The sequence below is a fragment of the Petaurus breviceps genome, unplaced genomic scaffold, assembly GCF_028583685.1.
Source record: "Petaurus breviceps papuanus isolate PSGF00001 unplaced genomic scaffold, PetGlider_PUasm1.0 90879, whole genome shotgun sequence".
Lineage (NCBI taxonomy): Eukaryota > Metazoa > Chordata > Mammalia > Diprotodontia > Petauridae > Petaurus > Petaurus breviceps.
This window is the reverse complement of record NW_027187368.1, coordinates 2,159,191-2,181,889: the sequence shown is the minus strand read 5'-3', so window position 1 is coordinate 2,181,889 and position 22,699 is coordinate 2,159,191. Positions and strand designations below refer to the sequence as shown.

General features: G+C 36.9%; 1 protein-coding gene and 1 long non-coding RNA gene across 2 annotated transcripts in view; one reads left to right on the top strand and one right to left on the bottom strand.

Annotated features, from left to right (window-relative positions):
* The window catches only part of LOC138150372 (uncharacterized), a 52,709-nt gene extending 31,751 nt beyond the window's left edge, over positions 1–20,958 (top strand). Inside the window, exons 2-3 of the long non-coding RNA XR_011165559.1 lie at positions 10,808–10,889; positions 14,456–20,958. This is a non-coding gene — a long non-coding RNA (uncharacterized lncRNA). The remainder of the gene's footprint in view (positions 1–10,807; positions 10,890–14,455) is intronic.
* TTLL11 (tubulin tyrosine ligase like 11) overlaps positions 1–22,699 on the bottom strand; it is a 264,316-nt gene that overhangs the window by 137,355 nt on the left and 104,262 nt on the right. The gene's annotated exons all lie outside the window — the stretch shown is intronic.

Sequence of the window (22,699 nt, the reverse complement as noted above, 5' to 3'; positions counted from 1 at the left end):
CATTGGGAAAAAATGTGGGAATGTTGGAACACTAATTCATTGTTGGTGGAGCTGTAAGCTGATCCAACCATTCTGGAGAACAATTTGGAACTATGCCCAAAGGGCTATAAAAAAATGTGCATACCCTTTGACCCAGCAATACCATTTCTAGGGCTGTATTCCAAAGAGATCATAAAAATGGGAAAAGGACCCATATGCACAAAAATATTTATAGCAGCTCTTTTTGTGGTGGCCAAAATCTGGAAATCGAGGGGAATGGCTAAACAAGTTGTGGTGTGTGAATGTAATGAAATACTATTGCGCAACGTGAATATGGAATTGCTATTGTGCAATAAGAAATGATGAAAAGGCAGACTTCAGAAAAACCTGGAAAGACTTATATGAACTTAAACTAAGGGAAGCAGAACCAGGAGAACATTATATACAGTAACAGCCAAAGTGTGCAGGGACTGATTTTGATAGACTTAGCCCTTCTCAGCAATGCAAGGACCTAAAACAATTTCAAAGGACACATGATGAAAAATGCTAGTCATATCCAGAGAAAGAACTATGGAATTGCAATGCAGAATTAAGCAGACTATTTTCTTGTTTTATTTTATTTTGTTTTTTTTTTCTTTCTAATTGTTTTTCCCATTCATTATAATTCTATGCAACATGACCAATGTGACAATGTGTTTAAAGGAATGTATGTGTAGAGTCCAGATCAGATTGCAAGCCATCTTAGGGACGGAGGGGGAGAAAATTTAAAACATATGGAAGTGAATGTTGAAAACTAAAAATAAACAAATAAATGACCTTTTTTTTTTTTTTTTAAGAATAGCCCTCGTACCAGCCCCAGTGTCAGGATGACCTGGGGATCAAATCCGGGCTCAGATACTTAGCACCACACCCAGAAATAACTGGCCGTGTAACCTTGACCAAGTTACTTAACCCTGATTGCTTAAAAAAAAAAAAAGAATAGTACTCAAATGTATATTTAACTTGGGTTTGATGTTTGGCTCTGTCACATTCATTCTATGGCCTTGAGTTGGCATTTCTCCTTTCTGAGGCCCAGTTTCTCCATTTGTAAAACAAGGGCATTGAACTAGATCATCTTTAATAGAACGTAAACTCCTCCAGAACAGGAACTATCTCATTGTATTCATATCCCATCATCTAGCGCAGAACATAGCATATGACAGGCACTTAATGTTTGTTCATTGATCTGAAAGCTCTTCTAGCTCTAAAATCTAAAATTCTATGCTGTCACTTCCTCTCTCTAAACCTCAGTTTCCTCATATGTAAAACAGGGACACCGCCTACTTTGGAGGGTAGTTGTGAGAATCAAAAGATCAACATACTGTTTCTAATGACTAGAGTATACTCTCTCTTCATCTCCATCTACTTACATCCTCTTCCTTCAAGGCCTGAAAATTATACCTTCCCTATAGAAAGATCCTTGATTGCCCCAGGTGAAAGTGATTTTTGTCTCTAACAAACTTTCCCAGAGTACTCTAGGATTCTCTGTTTTGATCCTATAACATTATATTTCGAAAAAGTGCCATTGGAACATGGTAGATTAAGAGCTTCTTAAGGACTGCTCTAGGAGATGTGTTTGTTTGTTTGTTTTTTTATTTTTGCATCCTTAGGATCTAACAATGCCATGTATAAAGGAGACACATGATAAATGGTTGCTGAATTTAAAAATAGATGTGAAAGTGCTTTGTAAATTGCGATGCTCTATATAAATGCAAATTTTTATCGCTGCTATTGTTGAAGGGGTACATTCTAGTTATCTGTAAGTTTTATTTATTTATGTGTGAACAATTCCTTTCCTAATGATGGCAGATATATGAAATGAATGCTGAAAATAATAATCAGATTAAAATGAGGGGCTTCATTCCATCCACTCATTTTATTGATAAGGAAACTGAGAACCAGAGATAGAAAGTGTTTTGTAAAAAGAGGTGATTTGGACCTCAGGTCTCTTCAAGCTCTACTATTTTAAGATTCTATAATTCCTTAACTTGTTTGATTGTCACAATAATCCTCATTTTGTAAATGAAAAGGTCCTACGAGGATGAGTGACTTGTTCAGGTCAAACATCCAGTTAGTGGCAGAGGTAGGGACTAGAATCCAGTTGTATTTAGCTAACCACTAAACTTATTAATATCAAGTCTTTGTACATTTTGAGGTAGAAGCTTGAAGCTAAAGCTCTTTTTGTTAGGGCTTACAGTAGCAACTGCCTTGGCCAGGGGAAAGAGAGGCATTGTAATATGAAAAAATATGCTGCCCTTCAATGAGTAGTGAGGTCCCTCATCTGAAATATTCAAGGAGGTGTTAAATAACCACCACTCAGAAGATGGTGTAGAAAAGATTTCAATAACATGTAGAAAGTTGGACTAAGTGGTCTCAAAGGTCCAACTCTTAGATTATAATATTATCTGATCATATCTCCTTGCCCTTTAGAAGATCCATCATACTCAAGTGGTCTTTATAGCTATAGGTGTTTGAGCTCCTTGTGAACTCAGCCAAAAGCCAAATCTGTGAGAAAATAAAACTGTGACTAGAAATAGTTTCATTTTCATTGTTATGCAATTACTAAATTCTAGCCCCATATCTTAACTCATTTCTGAAATGTAATAAAATTTCATTTTGCTGCTAAGATGATAAACCTGATCCCTGGTTATGGTCCAAATAACTATGTAGAGTTGTCGTTGTTGGTTATTTTTGGGGGGGGGGGGCTGCAGGGAAGGGAATCAGGTAATACCAGGTGGAATTTAAGTTATCTAATCCATTCAACTTTATTTTAATATTAATTGGCAACATAGCACATTCCAAAGACTTCTTCAGTGAAAATGATGTTCAGCCTTTGCCATAACATGGGGTTACATATCTCACCCCTGCACCTGGTTGATCTATTCACCATAAAATTGCCTGAGCTACAGCTGCCCCATTTTTAAAACTCTATGTGTTTCTGAAATGGGCTAATGAGCCTGGGGCAAAAAGCACATGCTAATATTATAAAGCTACATTAACCACTTTCAGAGACACCTGCAGGCAATTCAAACAAGTTAAATTACCAAAGAAATTAAGAGAGAGGACCGTGTAGTTGAAGGGATAAAATAAACCATTTTATTAGTCAACTTCCCACTTTCAGAGTAATAAGTGTTCATATCACTTCCCCACCCCCAGGACTGGGTTTCTCCAACGAAGAAACAGTCATCCTACATTTCAACCTGAACTAAAAAGAGCCATTCAACCAACCATTTATGCAATGTTTCATTAATCAGTCAACCAAGATTTTTGTTTCATGGGACTCTGGAGCTAGAAGAAATCTTAGAATATGCACTGTTTGTATATGGGTCATAGAAGTAATATGGCATATAGGAAATAAATACTGTTTTTATCAGAAAATAAAGTTGAAAACTGGTTTGCTGGTGCTTAATAACTATCTGTATGACCCTTTGCAAGGCTCTTACTCTGTGCCTTGGTTTTTTCCCCTGCAAAATGAGAATAATAGAAGTCACATAGTTCTTTGAGGAAAATGTTTTATAAACCCAAATTATTACAAAATATAAGCTATTATAAAGCATAGAATAATAGACTGAGTTGAAAGAGACCTTAGAGGTCAATGCCTACAAGAATAAGAATCCCCTGGGCAAAATAATAATGCCAACTATCATTTACATAAGTGCTTTTATGTGTATGTATTACCACATTTGATTCTCACAAAATGCTGTTAGATAAGTGCTACAGATAATATAAGCCCCATTTTACAGATGAGGAACCTGAGTCTCAGAAAGTTAAGTGATTTGTCCATGAAGAGGTGAGATTCTAACCAGTGTTTCTCCTGGCTCCAAGTCCAGGGCTGTTTTCATTACAATGACACTTTATTCTTGAAAGGTGATCATTTAGTCTTTGCTTAAAGACTTCTACTTGATGGAAAACCCACTACTTCCCAAAGATGTCCATTCCTTTCTGATAGCTCTAAATGTTATGACTGTTAGCATTAGGGGGGACCTTAAGCAATATCTAGTCATAGACATCAGGTCATCTAGTTCAAAAGACTGGGAACCTGGATTGTCCTTTTTGTGGGTTTGGTAGTGGCTTGGTAACAAAGGTAAGACCCACATGTGGGTCAGGTCTCCTGACTCCCAAGTCAGAACTCTTTTCACAGTCCTAGGCTGCCCCTTTATGCTGGCAAAAGGACAGGAGTAGGCACTGGACTTTGGTTTCTTTGATATAAAGAATTCCCAGATGAATTGTGGGAAGTTGTTGGTATGCTAGGATACAGAGAACCCTAGATCCCCAAAAAGACTCCATCAAGGCTTAGAGATGCACCACTCTATCAAGTGATAGAGGGGGAAAAAAGTCCTTTCTAGATTCTCATTCCTACCCCAACCCAGGAATCTGGAGTGGGATCCCTGAAGATCTTCAGAGATCCTGGGATAGATAAGCTGTTCAGGGCAATTGAAAGCTAAGATCATACGGTAAGCAATAGGTAGTCACCCCTGGAGCCTTAGGGCAGCTCCATCACTTCCTGGCTGTCTAGAGCTAAGCAAAGCCATGGTCAAGTCTTCCCCAAGTTCAGGGCTGTATGTGAATTATTATAAGCAGTTCTGGGGCAGGATACAGCTCAGCACTGCCCAAACCAGGCTGCCTCAGCCTTCCCCAAAACAGTGATTAGATGGCTGAGAGAGCAAGTCTCAGGATATCCCAGAGGGTACAGTACAGCACTCCCAGAAACAAAGCATGAGGCCAACACAACCCCAACAGTGCCTGAATCCAGTACAAGTCTAGCAAAGAGACAGTATCAAGGTATTCCAGGAAGGGTCCAGTGGCACCAGTAGTTCAATACACACAATGGGAGAAAGGACCTGGGCAAAACCCAGTCCCAGCAGTACCTGAAGCCTATAGTGGGGTTTCAGCATAGGAATACCCCCTAAACCCAGAATCAAAGGGGGATAAACAGAGACCACAGGAGAGGTCCCAGACGCCTGTGAGAAGAGGGATTCCCTGAAGAGTATAGTACCAAAGTGATCCTAGAGTCCTTTGAAGGAAGGGTCTTGTCTGGCCTACAAAATTTAGGACCAGACAGGCCTTGTCCACACTGTTCAATTATAGAGCTTGGTCAAAGCACAGGCCCCACAATGAACAAACCAAAGAAAACTACAAAGAACATGAGGAAATACCTTGGTTTGTTAGATGTTAGACCCAGAAGACAACAGTGAACTCACAAGTAAAGCCTTAGAGGGAGAAAAACAAAACAAAACAAAACTGTGGAATGAGAAAGCTAAGAAGAAAAAGAATGGCAAAGAAAATTGACACCTTAGAATGTATGGTAGAAAAACTCTTCTCAAGAACTGAATGCCCTAAAACTTAGAATGAGCCTTTCAAAAAATACAATAAGAAATATCAAAATTATCAAAATGTCAAAAAAATACAATAAGAAATATCAAAACAAAACCAATTTATTAAAGAACAAAAAAAATCTAATAAATATAATATCAAAAACAAGTAACACAGAAAATAGATCAAGGAAAAAACAATCTAAGAATTATTGGACTACCTGAAAATTATGGTCAGGAAAAATGTCTGGATACTATATTTAGGAAATTTTAAGTGAAAATTTTTCTGAACTCCTAGAACTAGAAAACAAGTAAAAATAGAATCCACTAGAATCCAAAGCTTCCAGATCAAAGAAAAAAAAAACACAACAAAATCCTGAGTGGTGAAAAATAATTAGTTTAAATACCAAGGGCCTTTAAAATTCAGTTATCTCATATTTTGTAGAAGTTCATCTATTTCCTTTGAATTATTAGGTTTTTTTTTTTTAATTTGTCATTGTGCATAGTAGTTTCTTTCTCTCTTTTTTTTTGGAGGGCAATTGGGGTTAAGTGATTTGCCCAGGGTCACATGGCTAGTTTTTTTTGTGTGTGTGTTAAGTGTCTGAGGCCAGATTTGAACTCAGGTCCTCCTGACTCCAGGGCCCATGCTCTATTCACTGCACTACCTAGCCTCCCCAATGTGTACAGTAGTTTCTGAGAAACCCTTTTAATTTTCTCTCCTTTTTTTGTGAACTCACATTATTTTCTTTTATTTTGATAAATTTTCCTCACATTTTTTCTTGATTGGGTTATCTAAAGATCAACTGACTTAGTCTTTCAAAAAATGGCTATTGGTTATTTGTGTATCAACTCCATAGTATTTTTATTTTCAAGTTTCTATATTTCTCTTATTTTAAAAATATTTTCCTTTGTATTTGTTTTAGGGTTGCTAGCTTGTATGTTTTTTACTCTTTTATTGCAAGCTTGATTCATCATCTCTTTTGCTGTTATTTTGTTAATATATTTTCTGATATGTAAATTTTCCCTGAGAATGACTTTGTGTGTCAGAATTTTGGTACATTATCTTATTGCTTTTATCATCTTTAATATAATTATTTATTGTTCCCATAATCTGTTCTTTGACCCACTTATTAGTCAGGATGTCATTAGTTTCCATTTAGGCTGGCATCTTTTTCTATATTATTGAATTATGGTCAATAAAGTATGCATTTATTATGTCTTCTTACATTTGTTCATGATTCCTAGCACATGATCAATTATAAATGTACAATAGGATACTGAGAGATGTATTTGTTCATCTCCATTCACAAGATAAAATTGATTCCTGCGCCTTTTTCTTTATAGTCCCCTAAGGCACAAGAAATTTTGTTCCATCTTCTCATTTTTACTCTGTATGTGTCTGTATATTTTAAATATGATTCTTGTATACAGTGATTGTTGGGTAATACTTTTGCTTTTTAAAAAAATCTACTCTTCCAGTTTCTTTTTGTGGGAATTTAGTATTTACTTTTAGGGGTGTAATTGTCAGGCTTATGCTTCCTTCCATTAAATACTTTCACTATATATGTATATACAGATACTATACTTGTCATAAATGTATTTATATACATAAACAACATAGAAAATACATGTGTATTCTTCGTATTGCATATGTGTATATTTTTTTCATTCTTTTTTAAAGTTGGCATAGATCAAATAAATTAAAAAAGAGTTCTAATCAGGCTATCAGACAAAGTGAAAACAAACATTTTAAATATAAAAATGAATAAAAAAAAGGAAACCACAGTGTGCTGAAAGGAATCATAGGTAACAAACCAATATCAATACTAAACTTATATGTTCCAAATGCTTTAGTCTGTAAATTCATAAAAGAAAAGTTAACTGAACCAAAAGAAGACAGAAAATAACGCAATAGTGGCTAGAGATTTCAATATCCCTCTCTCAATTTTAGATAAGTCTACACAAAAGATACACAAAAGAAAACTTAGAGAACTGAACAAACTGCTGGAGAAACTAGAGCTAACAGACTTATGACATCATCTAAACAGGACTGCTAAAAATATACGTATTTTTCAGTAACATATGGAACTTCTAAAAAAACTGACCATGTATTAGGGTACAGAGATATCACAAACAAATGTACAAATCACATATAGTAAATACATCCTTAAAGTCAGTACTTACTCTCTGTAAATTGTCTTGTTTACACTAATCTCAGCTCAGTCTCCTTTCCGGGATTCACCCTCCTGCCTATTATGCTGTTCAATCACAAGTTCTTTGACTTTACTTTTATTCCTATATAATTTTTCTGTCTCCTCCCTTCCTTTCCCAGCTCACAAAAGAGCATGTATATATATATATAATCTGTCTGCTCATCCCTACCCTTACCCACTTCATCCATTCATCCATTTCCTTAATTTCAGTGACATTAATTTACAATGTCCCTTTCTAACAAATAATGTTTTTATTCCACCCATCCCCCCTTTCCACTTCTAGTATACTTTAGAACATTCACAGGAATGAAGACCAGGGGTACAATGAGAAATGCCCTATAATCCAAGTGAAAGGAACAGTCTAATCTAGTTCTTTGTCTCTTTCTTCATTGAGTAATTTTTATTGTAAAGCCATCATCCTGCTGAACCTGTGAATTTCATTCTTGCTGCTCAACCCTCTTAGAGTCATTCCCCTCCCCAAAGAGTGCTAAAAAGATCAAAATTAATATTTCCTTGAGTTATTACTGTATTGATTTGACAATGTAATTGATTTTATGCTGTACTGATTTTTGTAATTGAATCTTCATCTACCCAAAGCCATTTTCCTTGTGTCCTTGAGTTCAGTTCAGGAATTTAGTTTTCCCTCTAGTTAGCTTAAGGATATAATTTTTTAAAAAAAGTTGTTATCTCTCATACAGGTAGACCCTGAGCCAGAACACCTGTTTGTTATCTTTAAGTGCTACAAGTTAATTTGTCACTATCACCAAAAGATATGTCATCTGTTCTTGCCTGTCCTTGTACAATCAGAGGAGATTTTATCTCTACTGAGGAGACAGTAAGCCTGATAGTTTTGATCCCCTAGCAAAATTTACAAGATGTGGGTGGGTCCCATAAAACAATTAACATTACTTAATTGTCATAGAAGGGTGGTTACTAGCCTTAAGTGGGTGCTAGACCACTTTCCTTGTAACCAATCCTCACCCCCTTGATACTGTTTATCCTGTATCCAATTGCACTGTCTCCCCTACCTACCCACCTCTGTTCTTTGTTCTCTTGTACTTCTCAAAACCATATGAAGGCTAGTAAGCCCCACCACAGGGTCTTTGGTTATTGAGAGGTCATAAACCCAATTTATTGGCTACTGCTAGCCTATTAATAAATAGATCATGCTTGGACCATTATCTATCTCTCCGTTGATCTTAAGTTTCAAATATTAGCAGTGCCAGTTACTTTTTCTCCCTAGTGAAAGCAAGTACTAAAATTCATGACTCAACATTGGAGAAGTGTTTGACATCCCCATGCCCTACCACCAAGAGTTGTTTGCAAGACATGTATCTTACCACCACCCATGTCCTTGTAGTAAAGTGGCACTGCAGCTAGAATATTCCCTGTTAGCAGGATTCAACTTGCTCTGTGATTTGCTTGATCTGCTACACTATGTTTTAACTTTTCTCCCTCCCCTCATCACCCCAAAAGCATGAAAAGAAATTAAAAGCCTTTCATCTACCTCTATTCTTAATCCTTAATCTATCTTTTCTTGGACCTCAATCTTTCTTACTCTCTCCTCTCTCTGTCCAAAGAGTTCATTGCTTCATCTTGCCACCAGTATAATGTTGATTTACTAATGAAGGAATGAAATGTTTCTTTTTTTCCCCTGAAATAATCATTTATTTCTCCTACTTATGGGATCATAGGATGATAGATCTAGATCTGGAAGGTACAACTATTTAATCCAAAGACTAAACAGACTAGATAGTCTTTGGACTAGTAGTTAACACCTTCATATTATAGATGAGAAAGCTGAGGATCAGGAAGGCTAAATGACTTACCCAAAGCTACAACAAATAGTAAGAGTCACAGGTGATTCATGTCCTCTGACACTAGAGGTAACATTCTTTCCATTGTAACTCTCTCTCCAAAAATTTTTTTTATCATATATTTAGATTAGTTAGAACCTTGATACTCTCATTGTCTTCCTAGTATCTCTCATATAATGTCATTGTGGCTTTTTTTTAAAGCAAAGATACTCTCCTACCTTGTATTCATGGTCTTCTCTAGGATTAGCCACATTTTTAAAAAGGTTTCATTTCTTAGTTTTTCATTCTATGATAGAGTGTTCATTTTTTTTTTTCCTGTTTGGTCACTTTGCATGTTGAACACGTTAATTATCTAGGTTCTTGGAAGGAATGACATACCCTGGGCAATCTGTTTTATAACCTCTTCACTCAACTGAAACTGCTTTCTCCAAACTTAACAAAGATCTTTAATTGCCTAATCTAATGTTCTTTTTTCAGTCTTTGTCCTTCTTGACTCCTGTGCAATACTGACACTGTTGACCATTCTCTCCTCCTATAAAGTCTCACTTCACTGTTTTTTTTTATAACATTCTCTCTTAATTCTCCCCTCCTACATACCTGACCATTTTCTTCCACATAACCCCTTAACTATTTGTGTACCCAAGGCTCTGTCCTAGGATGTTTCTTCTATTCTCTCTTTATAATTTGTCATTTGATGACCACATCAGCTTTCAGGAGTTTAATTATTTCTATGTAGATGGCTCCCAAATCTTACATATCCAATGCCTATTGAATATTTCAAACTGGATGTTCCAAAAACATCTCAATCTCAACATATCCAAAACCAAACTCATTGCCTTTCCCCCAAACATTTCCCTTTTCTGAACTTTCTTATTTCTGTCAAGGGCACCAGCTGTAATGGAAATGCAAATTTAAAAATCTTCCCTGCCCTTAGGCACTTTGATAGGCTTAAGAGACTCTGAGAGCCTTCCTTCATTTGAAAATATACTCTGCCTCCTAATAGGCTGAACATGGTCACATGGAGCTTGTGGCAGGAGGCTTGGTTTTCAGGAATGCCCACACCTTGATGCTGTGTGATTGGCCAGTGGGTCAAGAGGGTGGTTACATTCTCTGACCCAGGAGAAGGCTATATAATCCCTGATGTGAGGCTTTACTTTGGGGGCTCACTTTGAGAAGTGTTCTGTGATTTGATCAGATGAGACTCTGGGAAGCTGTGGTTGAGAGCCTCCTGGCTTTGAAAAACCCAGATGTTGATTTGGTATGGATGTAATGGTTGGACAGTTTGGAAACCTGTCTACTTGATCTGTTTCTCTGTCTTGATAATTCTGTCTGTATACTCTGAAGTTCGGGGTGCTGACCTTTTTCCCCTGAACTAGGTAAACGATGCCTATTTGACTGATTAAAGTAAGCTTGTTAACTAATTTTGAGTTGCTTTCCTTTATCAAAGCAGATCCAAGAACCTGTGTTGGCAGCCACCCTGGGGACGCTGGAGTGCTTGCTGATACACCAGCATTCTTCTAGATACCTAGGTCTGTAACCTTGGTCTATAAATTTATCCTCACCCACAGATCCAATCAGTTGACAAATCTTATCATTTCTATATCAATAATATCTGTCTCTTACACCTTCTTGTCCCTTCTCTCCAGTTACATGGCTACTAATCTGGTTCAGGCCTTCATCATTTCTTAACTGGACTATTATGAAAGCCTTTTAATTAGTCTTCCTGACTCAAATATCTCCCTCTCTGAATCCACTATCCACATAGCACACAAAGTGATTTTCCTAAAGTGTAGGTGTGACTCTGTGGCTCCCCTACTCAATAAACTACAGTGGCTCCTTACTGTCCCCAGGATCAAATATAACCTTTTAAAGCCCTTCACAATCTGGTCCCATCCTTCCTCTCTAAATCTATTATTATACATTATTCCCCTTCACACATTCATCCTGCTATTCCTTCCATACAACATTCCTTCTCCCATCACCACTCCTTTGTACTGGCTGTCCTCAATGCCTGGAATGCACTCACCTCATTTTAGTCTCATGAAATTCCTTGTTTTCTTCAAAACTCACCTTCTATCTGTCTCTTCCTGATCACTGACTACTAGTGTCATATCACCAAAAATTTACCTTGCATTTATTTTGTATATATTTAGTATATTTTCCTCAATTAAAAGTAAGCTTCTTGAGGGTAAGAAATGACATTTTTGTCTGTATTCCCAGGCTCTACCATAATGCTTTATACATTGTAAATGCTAGGTAAATGCTTGTTGATTGCTTGATACTTCCTTTCTGGTAAATATACATTTTTTTTATACTTGGGTTCAGTTTTTCGGGATGTTATTTTTAGATGCCAACTGACTTTTTTTGCTTTTTAGTATATCATATTCCATCTTTTCCTTTGATTTCTTATAAACAAGGAATAATATGTCATTTTGATTGGCTATTCTTGGAATTTGAAAAGTTTTATCTTTGTTGCTTATGAGATTTGTTGTTTGCTATTGTAATTCCAAAGTTTGACTACAATATTTCTTAGTAAGTTAAACTTGAATCTCTCTTCCCCATTGGTGTTATACTGATTCTCTTAATTTGTACTTTGACTTCTACTTAAAATATATCTGGGTACTTTAGCTGCATGATTTCTTGAAGCATAATATTCAAGTATACTATTATATTTTTCTACAAGTAATAAAATCTTTAGATTGTTTATATTTTTTCCAATCTTGTAGTCTTTGATTTTGTTTCAATTATCAGCCTCCTGCCTATGCATTTTTTCAAACCCACTTTGTCATTCTGTTTTTTGAGGAGTCTCCTACTTTGGAAAGCATCCCTGCTTTTGTTTTAAAAATTCTGTTCTCATGAGCTGAACCAGGAGAATACTGTGCACAGGAACAGCAACAGTGTGCAATGATCAACTATTATAGACTTAGCTCTTCTTGGCAACACAATGATCCAAGACAATTTCAAAAGACTTGTGATGGAACAAGCTAACCATATACAGAAAAAGAACAATGGAGTCTGCAAGCAGATCAAAGTATATTGTTTTTACTTTTTTGTTTTTTCTTTCTCATGGTTTTCCCCTTTTATTCTGATTATACTTTCACAACATGGCAAATGTAGAAATATGGTTGACGTGATTGTATGTGTTGTTATTGTACATTGTATTGTATCAGATTGCTTGCTCTCATGGGGAGAAGGAAAAAAGGGAAAAAAATTTGGGACTCAAAATCTTACAAAGATGAATGTTGAAAACTATCTTTACATGTAACTGGAAAAAATAAAATACTATTAAGGAAACAAAAGAAACTTTAAATGATATGTAAAATTTCTATTCTCTTAGGTATGTTGATTTTTTCCTTAAGAACTCATTTCTATCCTTATTCAGTATTTTCATTAAATTCTTTAATTGCTCTTCTGTACCATTTTCATGGGATAATAGATTTAAAGCTGAAGTGTATTTATATAGTCAATTAAAAACATCCTTCTCATTTTACAGATGATAAGACTAAGGCACAGAGAGGCTCAATAATTTGTCCAGAGTCACAGAGTTAGCAATCTGAAGCATAATTTGAACCCAGATTTTCCTGACTTCGAGTCCATTGCACATTATCATTTTGGGGCATTTAGCAGAAAAAAAAAATTTTTTTTGTAATACTTTCACTTTCCTCAGAGAATTCTGATTCCTTTGTTGTGAAATATCTGTTGAGATGGCTTCCTTTTTTGATTATTCATTTCTCCTCAGCCAATTTCTACCCATCTTTATCAGTTACTGCTGATTTTCCTATAGTGTCCCTGTTGTAAATTAGTTTTTTACTGAATTTTCCCTTCCATAGACCCAGAACTGTATGCCTTTTCTCTATTTCCTAATACCTGTTCTTTCTTCTACCAGACTATGGGAGTTAGATGGGATCTGTAGTCTTTAGGGGATAAGGATGACTAGTTCAGATATTGTAGCCAAGAGACTCCAGGAGGCCACTATAGTTGGATTGAATCACTCTTATTTTTTCCCCTTTCAATCCTATTCTTCTAGGTTCCACCCTCCTCTCTGAGACTGACCTTGGATTTGTAGGCTGAGCCTCAGGTGCTATTGGTGAAGGGGTTGGAAGCAGCCTCCAACACTGCTGATGTGTTGGGGCGGCCAGGTGGCACAGTGAGTAAGAGCACTGGCCCTGGAGTCAGGAGACCTGGGATGGGTTCTGGCCTCAGATACTTAATACCCACACAAAATAACTGGCTGTGTAACCTTGAGCAAGTTACTTAACCCCAATTGCTTTAAAAAAAAAAAACTGCTTATGTGAAACATGGATAAACTTTTGCATTTGGGTCTTTTCTCTACTTTTTTCTCATGTCTGTTTATTGTTAGCAACTGTAATAACCTCTAGAAGGGTTCAGAAGATTAAAGAATTAAGTGAAAATATCAAAGTTATTTCTCTGATAGAAATTAGTTAAGTGAGAAGTCAACCCATTAAAGAAAATAGAAAATTTAAAACAAAAATAGAGACACTAGCCAAAGTATGATCAACAAACTGGCTGCTGTTTCCTCCTGTATTTATGAAGTAGTTGTAACCAACCCTACATTTCTGGGGTCTTCTTACTTCCACAAGTTTCTTTCCTGTGACCAACACCTTTCTACAACCAATATCTGCTTGTCCTCTCATGCCTCAGGGTTGGTTAGCTTCAAGGGCTCCAAAGTTGACATCTAAAACAACAGTCCCCCACAACAAATACAAAAAAGCCCTCAGGTCATGGGGAGTGGCTCAATACTAAGAGGTAAATGCCAAAATCAATAGGTTGGTAAGTTAATATTTGCTGTTGTTGTTTTCATTAAAAATTACAATGTATTTGGTTCTTTCTATTGCTTTTTTTTTTTTGTCATTGCTATCTTTTCTCCATTTGGAGATATCTTCTAGTTGATTTGAAGAAGTAGAAGGAAAACTCTTATTCTGTCATCTTCAAGTTCTTGGGAGTGTCTGTATTATCAAGCTCATCATTTCCTAGTACCCTCTAAAGATTCTTTCCCAGTTTCCCTATATCTATATCTATAACATATAAATCTCTCTCTCTCTCTCTCTCTCTCTGTCTCTCTCTCTCTCTCTAGGGGGGCTAAGTAGAGGTTCAGTTGTTGCCTGAAGCTAGAAGCTTTTAAGCAGAGGCTTCAGTCCTCTTGGACTTGTCTGTCATGCCCCAGAAACCTCTTCATCCAGAAAGCATTGGAATGCACACCTCAGACGGTTATCTCTCGCTGATTGGACTGCTCCTCCTAGAATCTCCATTTAAGAAAGGCACAAAAGTCATCTCTTCATTTCCCAGAAGGTTGTCAACATCTGAGCTTCTCCATCACAGAAGGAACCTAACCCCCACCCCCAATCTGTTTACTTCCCTTTTATGTATAACCTTCCCCATTAGAATGAAAATTCCTTGGGGCAGGGACTGTCTTTCTTTTTGCTTGTATTTGTATTCCCAATGCAGTGCTTGACAGTAACAAGCACTTAATAAATGCTTGTCAACTGATTGACTAAATTTCAACTTGCTGGTGGGGCAATGAAGAGGGGGATTTTTAGCCCATTGGTCAAAGGGCTAAATCACAAGATCATGGGATTTTAGTTGGACCTCAGAGGTCCCTAATCTAACCTCCTTATTTTATGCATGAGGAAACTAAGACATAAGGAAGTTAAGTGACTTGTCCAAGGTCATACAGTCTTTGCCCTCAGGTAGCTTATATTTACTGAGTAAATTTAGGATATATACAAAGTAATTTTGAGAAGGAGAGGACTAACAATTGAAAAGTATCAGGAAAGGCCTTGTGTATCTGATGGCAACTAAATTAAATCTTTAAGGAAGAAACCTGAGAGAACAGCAAACCAGGCATGTGGAACAGCCTAAGCAAATGCAAGGAGACAGGAGATAGAATTTCATATACTGTAAATATCAAATAGGCTAGTTTGGCTGGAATGTGTTATGAGGAAGACACTGTGAAATAAGTCTGGAAAGATGGGCTCTAACAAGATTATGCTGGACTTTAAATACTAAGCAGATGAGTGTTCAGTTCATTCTTGAGGGTTCTTTTGATGTTCCTTGATCAGGAGGAGAACAACATGGTGAGACCTGTATTTTAGGGATATAACTGTGGCAGATGTATGGAGGATGGATCAGAGAGGTGAGAGACTGAAGAGAGGGAAATCTGTATATAGCACTCCACTGCAGAAGGCTAGATGAAATGGGATGAGGGTGTGAACTAGAAGTAGGACATGTATGAATAGAGAAAAGATAAAGGGAAGAAATGTGGAGGTAGAATCAAGAAGACTTACAACTGACTGGATATGGGAGGGGATGTGAAGAAAATGGGAAAGAGGTGAGGATGACTGCAAACCTGGCTAAGTAGAAAGATTGTGACACATTAAAAATAAATATGGAAAGTAGGAAAAAGGTTAGTTTGAGGTGCCTATGGAAGAATGTGTTTGAACTAACAGGCAGTTGTTTATGTGCAGAGGCTCCCAAAGTGGGTGATACTGCCCCTTAGGGGGTGCTGGAAAGATCCAGCAGGGGGCAGTAGTAGCAACAGGTGTAACTGGGGGGGGCACTGAATAAAAATAAAGGGGCAGTGGAAGCAAAAGGAAAAAAGGAAAAAAATTGAAAAACCATTGGTACATTTTTATATGTTGTGTTACAGAGTTAAAAGTCATAGTGTTTATATTATTTTCCAAATAAACATATAAAATGCAAATTTTAACCCATCAGTGGTCAAGTCATCAACAGGTCTTAACAAGCAAATGTTGGCAGGAGAGCCTGTTGCAAATTGTCAGGAAATCCAGTATGCATCTACAGGAATATGTACGTCTAATGACTAGTTTATAATATGATACTATATGGTTTACATGACTCAATGCTGTGTCATCAAAATTTCAATGCAGGGAAACTTCCCCCCCCCCCAATTTACAATAAACTATTAAATTTTAAATGTATCATTTAAGACAATTTATATTTCTTTGAATTGATACAAATTTAAAAAAAAATAAAGGGTTAAAGAAAGTAAATTTCCAGGGGGCATTGAGTAATTTTCTTTTCTTTTTTTTTTTCCTTCGGAAAGGGGGTGGGAGGCCAAATAAGTTTGGGAACTTCTTTTTATATGGAATTGGAGTACTGATGGATTTGGGAGTGATCAGTAAGAAGATGATAATTCAACCCCAGGAAATTAATGAGATTAGAGAGAGGAGAAAGCCTAGGAGACAGCCCCAGGTTAAATTTAGGTAAGTAGGCAGGAGATAGAAAAAGATCCAGCAAGTGAGATGAGTAATAGTGGTTAGATAGATAGAAGCAGAACTAGGAGAATCTTCATTCCACATTAATCTTGCCCTTCTCTGAATCCCCCTGACTGTTCCCACATAATCTGAACCACACAATACAGAGTTTTGTCATCTAAGTCAGTAGTATAAACTCAAATTGAAAGGGGGTCCATTAATCCTTAGTAAGGTTCCTTGCCACCTCATACTGACTTAGTTTTAAAATGTAATGTTATCTATGTTTGATTGTATTTTTATTCATTTTGTTAGATATTCCTCAATGACATTTTAATCTGGTTCAGATGCGCTTGGGTATGCTGTGGTCTTGGTGGCATGTTTGACACTTCTGATCTCGGCTATTGTCTCTGTTTTCTTTTGTTGGCTTCTTACACAGGGTTGAGAACATATTATTCGCTAATCCATCCCATCAACATTTATTAAATACCTAGCCTGTACAATTATTAAGCATCCTTGGTAAACCCAAGGAAAGGCAGAAAGATAAGATAAACACCCTCCTAGGGCTTACCAAGGGAAGCCACACTTTTCTTAATCAACTTAAAGTATGGTGGGATGATGAGATTCACATGCAAATAGAGTACAAATTAGAGCAAAAGAGTAGCATTTAAAAAAAAGAAAAAGTACTATGAAATCAGTAATCACTTCCACCTGAGGGAGGGCTGACCCTGGAGAAGTCAGAATTGGAACTGGGCCTTGAAGGCTGGGTAGTGTCAAGAAGTAAAGGCAGGTATTACTTAAATATTTAACTAATGAGCAGATCTCCATTCTCCAGATATTCTGAGCTATTAAAAGCTCTTTTAATATTTCTTAGGGAAAAAAATATAGCCAAGTATAGAGTGACAGTACTGGATAACCGACTTTTTGTGTAAAGAAAGATCAGATAATGAGACTGTCTAACTTTGGAAGATCATAAGAATGTATGAAATCTGGCCCTTTTAATACTCCATGGTGTTGGAGCACAAAGAAATGGTGATAATGAATCACTAAAATGGGAGGCCTGACAGACTTAAAACAAATGTGTACTCTAGGACAAAAGTACTCTAGGAATTCCAAAGATTAAAAGACAAGCAAATAGGTCTCATTAGTGACAATATGTAGGTGCTTATGACACAAATTGGAAGAAGGATATGAAAAACTTAAAAATGCATGAAATCTTATGGAAGCCAATTGATCAACTGGCTTCCTTAATGAAAACATTAGTACTTTCCCCCCAGTAGCCAGGTGGATGTTAATACATTATATTAGAGAAGAACTGAGGTGATACTTAGAAAATAAAAACCTAGAGGAATGAAAAGGAGAAACCAAAAGTGTATTTAAGTGAAATGTCATGAAAAACAGCATAGTAGAGTCAGAAGCCATGGTCCAGGGAGTCAGATGACCTAAATTCAGACCCAGACTAAATCCATTACTAATAACTGGGCAGCTAAGTGGCACAGTGGATAGAGCACTGGGTTTGGAATCAGAAAGGCTCGTCTTCATGACTTCAAATCTGGTCTCAGAAACTTCTTAGTTGTGAAACCCTGGGTAAGTCACTTAAACCTTGTTTGTCTCAGTTTCTTATCCATAAAATGAGCTGGAAAAGGAAATGGCAAACCACTCTAGTATCTTTGCCAAGAAAATGCTGAATGGGTCACAAAGGGTAGGACATGACTAAAACAACACAACAAAAACTGTGTGAACCTTGGACAAGTCACTTACCCTATGTGGGCCTCAGTTCACTCATCTGTAAAATGTGACTAGTAAAAATCAAGTAAGATAGCAGATATGAAAGCAGTATATATCCCATTAAGTACTGTATAAATGCAAATTGTTATCAGTGGTATAAATAGATTAAATCAGATAAGGTAATAGGATTACAGATCTAGAATGAAAAGGGACCCTACAATCCTTAAACTCAAACCTCTCATTGTAGAGTTAAGGAAACTAAGCCCACATGGGCTGCCATTAGCCAAAGGATATAATGGTAAGAAACCCAGGTCATCTGACTCTAGTTTTGGTGCTCATTGTAACCCACCATGGCAGCTAGGTGGGAGAGTGGAATTCTCAGTAACTGACAGAACAATGAAGATCTTGAGGAACCAATAACAAAAGCTACTTCCCCTGTCCCAGACAGAGAGAGATAGGGGACTTCTAGGAAAGTCTTGTACTACACTTTTTCTAGGAGACAATGTTGCAATATGTCAGACATGGTGAGTGGTTTTATTTCATTGTTTTTCTTTGTCACATGTCAGATGGACATGTAATGCCAAAGGCATCAATAAATTGTTTTCCACAAAAAAATCAGAGGATTATTATTAAGCACAGTATGGCTTTTTTTTTTTTTTTAAGTAAAGCCCTGGTCAGAGGAAAGGGGTTTTGAGTTCCTGACTTTTGCACTATCTGTCCCCTCCTTCTTTACCTCTTAGAACCCTTCACTTCCTAGACATGAGGCCCTTTCTGATCTCCTGCCCCCTATGTTAGCTTACTTCCACCAATTATTTTGTATTTACCTTTTATATATTTTGCATTCTCTTACACATGTTATTTTCCCCTATTATCTCTAAACACCTTTAGAGTAGGGACTGTCTTGTTTTTGTCTTTGTATCTTTAACATCAAGCACAGCAGGCACTTAATAAATTCTTGTTGATTAGAAAAAATCATTTAGCCTACATGTGCCTCAATTTCCTCAACTGTAAAATTATTAAATTGTGAAGATAATTTCTCAAGTCTCCTTTCAACCAACCCCCTTTCCCCCCATATGACTCACCATTTCCTTTACAATATACATGTACAAAATAATGAATAATTGTACCCTGGCTAGGAAAAAAAATGGTGGTTTAGGGCTTTAAAAAGTCCTTCTGTCCCAAGTATCTATTTTAAAGGCTTGGTAGGAGTAACCTTAGCCCCAGCATCTTTGGCAGCCTCAGCAGGTTTGGGGTCAGTAGGCTTAGCAGCTTTGGAATCAGTTAGTGGCTTTGGGATCATATTTGGTGACTTTGGCTTTAGACTTGGCTGCCTTGGTATCAGATTTGGTGACCTTGGGCTAAAATTTGGTGACCTTAGGGTCAGATTTGGTGACCTTGACTTTAGACTTGGCTGCCTTGGTATCAGATTTGGTGACCCTGGAGTCAGACTTGGTGACCTTTGGGTGACTGGGCTTGGCAGTCTTGAGATCAGTGGTTCTGGCAACCTTAGAATCAGGCTTCATGATCCTGGGGCCTGGGTGTTTAGTACCAATCCTAGGGCCTGGTATCCATCTTGGGGCCAGAGTGCTGGGCATTGGCCTTGAAAATATTGGGTTGGAGGAGTCTGGTCTTGAAGAACTTGGTGTTCAGGCCTTGATGGCTTTGGCATTGTTGGCCTGCATCTTTGCATCTTCTTTAGGCCCTTCTTGTGTTTCTTTGCAAAGTACATGTTTCTTAGAAAGTTAGGGTCACCCCTTACAGAGACTCATTTCTCTGTGACTTGGGTTTCTTGATGCCATTGCTATACCATTTTTGTGACTGGTTATGGATTGTGTGGTTCTTAAGACTCAGTCATATTTATACTGCTGCCTGAACTAACAGGCACTCCACAGACCAGAAAAAGCTAAGAGCAAGAGAGAAAATGCCCCTTCCAACTCTTCATGTTCTCTAATTCTATAACTTCCTTAGTTTAAAGTAGTCATAGTCTGCTAGCTAATAAGCTGTCTGTGCTATAGATCAGTAAAAGCAAAAGATAATACAGCACAGGATATAAGCAAGGAGAATATCTTTCCTGGAAAACTTGATTGCTCTAGTCCTTAGACATGTTCCAGCATTAGTGTCTATATCAATAACCCACCAGAGAGTAAAACCTGTCAGCGGTAACCTGTGTGTCTCACTTTATGGGCTTGAACAATCTGAATATTGAGGGTTGAGGACACTTGAAAATACCATAACAGTTTTGAAAAGTATTTCATCCAACTTGTCTTAAGTTTGCCCTCTGCCCTGGACTTTTGTTGGACCAGGAAATGATTAAGAAAGTTCAAAGCTGATGGATTAAAGAGAAGAGCAGAGAGAATCAGAGAACAGCTGAAATGAAAGATCTGGGAGGGGTATGAATCCTAAGTGTTACTTAGAAAAGTAATTCACCTTAAGTAAACAAATATGCTTGTTCCTAAACAGTTTAATGAAACCTGGATTTCCTTCATTATCATTACCTAATAATTCAGTGAATTCTTATGCATTTAGGTAGTGGCAAACAAATTTAACCCTTATTCGGTTAATTTTCAATTTAAATGCTACATATTTGTTACAGCTATGTTTCGTTTTCTTGGATGTTTGAGCTGGAGGGGACCTCAGAGTATAAAGTATTAGCTGGTAGGATAAAGAATGTAAGAGCTGGGGTGGCCAGGTAGCACAACATCGAGTAAGAGCTGGGGTGGCCAGGTAGCACAGCGAGTAAGAGCACTGGCCCCAGTGTTGGGATGACCTGGGGGATTGAATCCGGGCTCAGACACTTAGCATCCACCCAGAAACACCTGGCCGTGTAACCTTGAGCAAGTTACTTAACCCCAATTGCTTTAAAAAAAAAAAAAAGAATATAAGAGCTGCAAGGTACATAGACTGTTAAAATAGAGAATGCTAAGATGGGAAAGGACCTTAGAATACTGGATGCTATGGAATGTTAGATCTGGTAGGGATCTTATTTCACAGAATATTTTCACAAGAACATAATAAGACTTAGGGTATTAAGAGCTGGCAAGAAATGTAAAGATCACGCTAATCTAATCACTCATTTTACAGATGAGAGAAATGAGGCCTAGAGAGGGAAAGTAACTTCCCCAAGGTCACATAGTTAACAAGTAGTAGAGATGGAATGGAACCCAGAGTTCTTGGCCCTTGGACCAACAGATAAATCATGTTGCTGTTTGCATCCACATGTCCTTATTCCAAATGACTTTAAATGTATGTTAATGAAAAGGAGTCTCATTTCCCTTATTTCTCCTAAGTTTGCAAATGTAGTTTTAATTAGATTACTTTTCAAAACATGATTCAACTGACTTGGTCATATTAGGTATTCCATACAAATTTGTTGAATGAAAGGCCACTGATCAGAAAAAAACAGTTCCTGATTCACAGTCAACAAAGAAATACTAAATAAAGGTAACAAAAACTAGCAGCACCTCAAAATTCTAATTACTACAAGAATATGCTATATTTGGTGACCAATTAATTTCACAGTGCTGAAAAACTAACACTTTTAAAATTCTGCAGCTCACATCAGTTCTTCTCCATTAAAATTTTTAAATGAGCTGTAGCCTACCATCATTTTTCTTGGTGCACTTGTAACAGCTTTCAGCAGTTCCTAATATGGGAGGCACTTGATATTTCTAAATGAGAGGAAATGCTTTCCTTTTCCCTTCTAATATTCCAGTTCATTTTTCAGGTGTTTTCAAGGGCATTTCTGCTCTTGAGCCTCAGTTTCCTCACTTTAAAGTAAGGGGACTGAATTAGATGATTCCTTCCATTTTTAACATTTTATATTTTGCATTTCAATGTTTTGTGTCTTAAAGCTATTTCTAAGTCAAATGTTTTATTAAAATAAATTATTTTAACAATAAATTAAATAAAATTAAACTCTGTATTCTAGTCTAGCCTTAGCTCAATATATGACCATGGGCAGCCACTTCCACTTTTGGGTCTAACTTTCCTTGTCTATAAAATGAAGCAGCCACTCATATGAAATGTCTTTTAAGGTGCCTTTTAATTCTAACATTCTATGATTACCATTCAGCCATTCTATATTCTAAGTACTCTAGTTCTGGCATTCTATGGTTCTAAAATCCTTAGAAATACACTATATCAGCATAATAGCTATTATGATTGCTGTAGGATATGCTTAAATTTTCAGGGTTTTTATGCTGAATACATAAGCATTTTAGCAATACGTATAGAAGCAGGGTCCCCTAAAGGCTGTGGTGTAACAAACAACTAATTATAAAATAATGAACCACCTGCTCTCAAGTCATTGAAAACTACACTTGCTTATTAAACTATATATATATATATATATATATATATATATATATATATATATATAT